The 6,000-nt window shown below is 41.5% G+C and overlaps 1 protein-coding gene across 2 annotated transcripts in view; it reads left to right on the plus strand.

The window, feature by feature from the left end:
• Nucleotides 1-6,000, plus strand: part of Hpse2 (heparanase 2 (inactive)) — a 785,472-nt gene that overhangs the window by 761,574 nt on the left and 17,898 nt on the right. The window lies entirely within an intron of this gene.

Below are 6,000 nucleotides of genomic sequence, written 5' to 3' on the forward strand. Positions count from 1 at the left end.
TAACAGTTAACAAAATATTTCTCAACAGTTCTCATTATGCCAGATTGTCACATGGCAGGCTATTTAGCATCCTTGACATCTGTCTACTAAATGCCAGGAGTAGCCTTGGTCATGTGACAATCAAAAATCCCGGTAGTTGAAATCCATGTCCCTTCTATCTGTAACATTCTATAATGTTATGACCCTTCTTTCTTTCATCATCGGGGTTCAAAGTTCAGATATCAAGAGTCAGTTCTGCCATTAACTTAATAACTTTGGGCTTATCGTTGCTGGATCTGTTGTTTATCCATCTGAACAACAGGAGAGAAATTATATTCTGGTATCCCTGTAGCCCCTTCAAACTATAAGTCTGAGTCTGTGACACACCCTGCCTCCCTCAGTCTCTACTAGAGCCTGTTTGGCAACACTGATGTAACCAATAGAAGTGCTGAACTGTAGTGAGAAGAAGCCTGGTCAAGGGCAGTCACCCCAGCTCCCCGAACAAGGCCTCTCAGGCTGGGTATGGGATGCTGTGCAGACCAGGGGCGTTCCCATTCCATTTTTAATGTTTACCAAGTTTAACAAAGCTGTAAACTTGGAGCAGGTGGCTTGCACTCCCACAGCTGCCCACAAATATTTGTGCTATAATTGTTCAGTGTTTCGCTGCAACCTTGGTGGCTTGCATTTGGCTTCCAACTGTATGTGCAATGGGAACAAAACAATCTGGGAAGTCACTTACTGAATCTCTTTAGCCCACCCTAGATCTGCATTTTCACATGCTGGCTTTTTCTGTTGACTACATGTACAAGTACTTTTCTTTCTTTGAATCCTGTCTGTATCAGCAGGACTCTAGAGGGTCTTATTACTCTCTCTACATCTCCATAGTTTGTGACTGGCATGCTGAATCCCCAACGTTCATGAGACACAGGAGGCCCAGTGCTGGTCCCAGATTCAGCACAAAAGAATTGTGTGACCTGGATGAATCCTGAGTCTCCTAGTCTGTTCCTGCAGTCACAGAAATCAAGGGTTGCTCTGTATTTGATAAGGTCCTTTGCAGCCCTAAAATTTTCATCTTGGGTCTGATTTTTCTGAGGACCATGAATGTGTTTAAGTCTCTTGCTACCATTCAACAATGGGTTGTAGCACTATTTCTGACAAAAAGGCTGACTCCTCAGCAGTGATTAATTGTGACAGGTTAGATCCCCTAAAACCAAAGAGCTTGGGTGCTGAGTGTGTCCCATGTCAGGAGGACCATGAGCACTTTGAGAGGGCTTTAGTCTAGCAGGCCAAGCTATCAATCCTTGCTCTGCACAAGGCAGCTTATGTTATATAACCCATGTGAACCTCGGGTTCTTCTCATGTGAAGCTGGGTATATGAGGTAATTTATGTAAGGTTCCAGGCACGTATTAAATACCGAATAACATCCGTCGTCTCCTTCCTTGTCCTCAATTCGAAACTCCAGACTCATGGAAAAGAGGAAATAGTTGTTCTTCCTAAGACTGTTTTTTTATATTTATTTACATGTTAAAGATTATGATTTTATAAAAACAAATGCTACAAATAGCATAAAAACTAAACCATGTGGGCTGGAGAAATGGCTCAGCAGTTAACACTGGTTGTTCTTGCAGAAGACCCGGGTTCGAATCCCAGCACCCACATGACAGCTAACAACTGTCTGTAACTCCAGTTCGAGGGGATCCGACAGCCTCTTCTGTCTTCCGCCTCTTCTGTCCTCCGCGGGCATTGCACGACATGGGTGCACTTACCTACACACAGGCAATACATACATACACATAAAATAAAAATAATAAATCAAATATTTTTTAAAAAACTGAACCATGTAATCAGAGGGGATGATGGTAAGCGGATAGCATTTTTTAATGAAAATGTTTCCCCAGCAACTAAGGGTACAGTCTTTCAACCTACTTGCCCCAATGCTATGGCCTTTTCCTACATATGCCTGCCCTTAGGGTACCTGAGGTGACTAACTCTCACTGATCATGATACACTGGTGTTCACACTTCACTGTCCTGTACTTCACCTTCTCAGCATATTAGTGAGGAGTTCTGTTACAATTTTGTGAAGACTGTGAGAGAGGGATAAAGAAAACCGAATTTCATTCCACAGGGACCCTAAAGAAGAACTCGGTAAGCACCCACTGAGATCAAACAGATCCAGAAAGCCTGGGTCTGACCCCAGATGTGATATCTGTGTGATTATATTTCAGTTTCTTTACCTGTCAAAAAAAGACTGAGAGTTGAATTAGAGGGTACAAGTAAAATAAAGCCTTCTACAAGTATAAAGCTTAAACACATACATCTATGTGTTTATAAATATAAATCTATATTTTCACATATGTAGTATTATATTAGACAGTTTGGAATCACAAGTAAAGAGAACCAGGTTCAAATACTGATCCTGCCACTAATTCAGTACAAAACTACAGGCCTTAATGTAACACCCCTTAGACTGTTCCTCTCCTACAAACTACTAACGAGTTACTACCTCTGGTGGCTCTGACCCTGTGGTATGTGTTCTTGGCCTGGAAGTTGCTGGGCAGGGACTTTCAGACAACTGTTGAGTAGACTGTTTAGTGCCACATCAGTGCTCTGCTCAGTAACTGCTACAGAGCAGAAGCCCGCAGGAGCCTGGGTAGTGGTTTCTAAGGAAGTATGTGGTGGTATCAGCAAAGCAAACTCTTCAGCAACAGATGAAAGGAAATGCTAGGAAGTGATTTCAGTCTTCGGTGTCTCTTTCTTTCTTTTATAAGCCTCTGAGGTCAGACTCTATATTCTATCTGCTAATTCCCTGCTACAGCCTGGAGTCATATTAACTCAAGAGAATGGAAAGTTCTCCGGTAAGAGAACATGTAATTGCTCCTATCTGAAGCAACCCGGATGAAGCTGTTACTCGAGCAGGTGGCATTCAAGTCACCAGTTAGGAATTTTGGTCTAGATTAGGAAGAAGCCAGAAAATGTTGTTCTGGAGAACATGGAGGTAATTCTCATTCTCTTAGAACTGCCATCAAGGCCTGGAAGATTTAAAGTCTCTGAAAGGGTGTCACCATGTAAACTGGAGTGAATATATGTCAGCCTTCACGTAGGAATTGCCCCAGGGACCACACATCAGACCTTAATCTCAGCATCTGGGTTCAAAGTTTCCCATCTGAGTAGTAAATCAACCCTGAGACCCGCAAAGTCCCAACTCTTTATGTAAGAGACTATTGAAGTCATTACAGAAGATTGCCTTATTCTAGGACCCAGACAAAAGGCCTTGTACCCTACACAGTTGGCATTTTAGAAACTGTAGTGTCCACAAGGCAAGTGTGTACTCTGCTTCTGGAGTAAATGCTCAGTGAGGACTAGTTGGAGGAAATGGGGAGAATTAGTTCAGAGAAGAAAAGTAAAGTGAGGATGTTGTTCAGTCATTCATAGAACTGCCGGATAAAATTAAGCACAAATTTGGCCTGGAATACTTGAAAATGACAGAGAAACAAGGAATTCAATTTAAAAGAATAAATTTCACTTCAAACTCACCTACTCTGGCCTGAGGGAGGACGAGATAAGCTTTCTAGGGAAAGAGGCTATTGGTGAGGAGGGTGCCAGGCCAGGGGTGCTCTGATCCCTCACAGAGTGAGGAGCTGAGTAAGAGTACTCATTCCCATCAAATGTTAAAATTCAACCATCCTCCTCCAGTCCTCTTTCCTCCCCACTTCCAGAGCCTGTGTTCTCAATGGTCACCAGCAAAGTACCTTCTTCAAACCACTGAAAGACCACATGAAGAAGCTGGGCTACAAAGTGAACAGATGCAGTGGTTGGCTAGTTTTTCTTAGAAAATCCCCAGCTTGAGTTGCTCTGTGGCCTTGTTCTCAGTTGTACAGAAGAGGGGCCCATTCACACCCAGGATAGTGGTCCCATTTTGCATAAATCCTAGGAGAGGTGTACCTTTAAGGGAACTCCACCATCCACAAAAGAGAATCCTCATGTGATCACAAATCAAGAAACATTAAACTCTAGGGAATCAGTTCTGCCTGAGACACAGATATTTCCAATGTCTTTCAACAAGCAGAAGCAACATGAAGCTGGCCCAGAAAGCCATCTAAGAGGGCTTACTTTTCCAGGGCCAAAATAGAACAGGTGTTAGGCCAGATTCCAGTGTTCTCTGTGTCTTATTCAACTCCATTTGGAGAAGACGCAATATAAAATTAGACAAGAGGGAAACAACTTTCATCAGATTAGGCATTCTAACACACTGACCTGAGGGAATCAGCAGATGCTAAGAATTCTGAGGCTAAATGACATTTTCAGGCAATCTGTGTAGTCCTCTGCTCTTGTAGAGTCTGTGCTAAGTCTCATTTACCAGAGGATGTTCCAAGTTGACTGGCCACAATTTCAATCTGCCTGGATGCTTAATTTTATGCTAACGCTGGGGCCCATGGTAAAAGCTCAAGTAGCCATTATCTCGTTGCGTCTTTGGGTCATCATAATGCATATAGAGTAATTCTTCTTCCCTCCCACTTTAGAGGTAAAGAAACAGAGAAGGTTGATTTATACAGGGGTTGTACAACTACTAATTGATGAAGCTAGAAAGCACCAAGCATCCTGATCTCCTGACTCCTCATCCAGAGCACTGTCTTCCACAATATGCTGCTCCACTACTCCAGTAATGAAACTTTATAATGAATTATAGATGCCATGCAGATAACTGAACTCTGCTATAATACTGTCTGGGTTCATTTCATCTTAAACTCAGTACAGAATGAGAATAGTTGAAGAGTATTGGGTTACCTGAAGTTCTTTCCTTCAGGTTAATTCATCCTAGTCCCATTCAATTCTCTTCACAATCCCAAATTTCAGACCTCTCATAGAAGTTCTTTTAGCTACTTCTAAAACTCTAAAATTTCCAACCCTGGAATCCTAGTAAAAGCATGTTGTTTCTAATCAAAATTAGGGAATTCCTTTCTGTTTCTTTTATTCTCATAGACAAAGGCTTACTAAGTATCAGGAATGACTGTAACTCAGCCACTAATTTCATATCTATTAAACAAATCTCAATGTTACATTCTCCCACTGTACATTCAAACACTGCCAGCTTCCCTACACTCAATGGAAGAAACTCTCATATTTCAGCAAGAAAGATACTAACAGAAGAGTCTTCCCAAGGAAACTGGAAAGCACATATCTTCATCCAGTTATTAGTTTTTATTGAGTTCCTGCTTGTTCCAAGGCATACTTGTTCCTCTTCACCAATCTAACTTGCAGTTAATGGGACTACATTTGTAAGGAATTTTGCAGTCCTTTAACTGTAATTGCTCAGGAATTACAAGTAGACAAATTAGGGAAATCTTCTGAATAAATAGTTCTGCATGCATGCTTCAGGTCAAAATATCCCTGGACTTTCTTGTGAGGTATAAACAGTCGGGTCTCAAGATCTGTTTTGTGAAGTATTTAGTGATGAGCCTTGGAGGAGGAGACGCTGAGGTCCTTTGCCCTCAAAAAACTCATCTCTACTGTTAGAAACAAACACTCAAAGGGAAATAGCCTGTGGCCAGTGCAACACTGGAGGTACAGATCATTCCTCCTTTGAGGCTAATAGGTTCCATCAATGTTTAAACTTCAGACCTGCGTGAGCTTCTCCTGAAGCTGCCAGAATTTTAGCTAAAGAATCTCAAGACCCTCATGAACCACAAATCTTGCGAATAAATGAACATCTCTCTTCTTTTTTCTTTATATTGCTCATTGTTTCCGTCTCTCTGGGATATAACTTTTGCTTTGATTTCAGCCTCATTAAACTCTCTATCAAAGAAAAACATGGACATCTAACTGCATGCTATTCTCTAACACCTCTCTAGGTGTCATTTGATGCTGGCCAAACAGAATGGTTCTGAAAAGAGTCAAGTAACTCCCAGGTGCTAAGACTTTGAAAATGGCTTCATGCTTCATGTCCCTGTTAGAAAGAAAGAAAGAAAGAAAGAAAGAAAGAAAGAAAGAAAGAAAGAAAGAAAGAAAGAAAGAAAGAAA

Source organism: Nannospalax galili, unplaced genomic scaffold (assembly GCF_000622305.1).
Source record: "Nannospalax galili isolate Female #2095 unplaced genomic scaffold, S.galili_v1.0 scaffold875, whole genome shotgun sequence".
Taxonomy (NCBI): Eukaryota; Metazoa; Chordata; class Mammalia; order Rodentia; family Spalacidae; genus Nannospalax; species Nannospalax galili.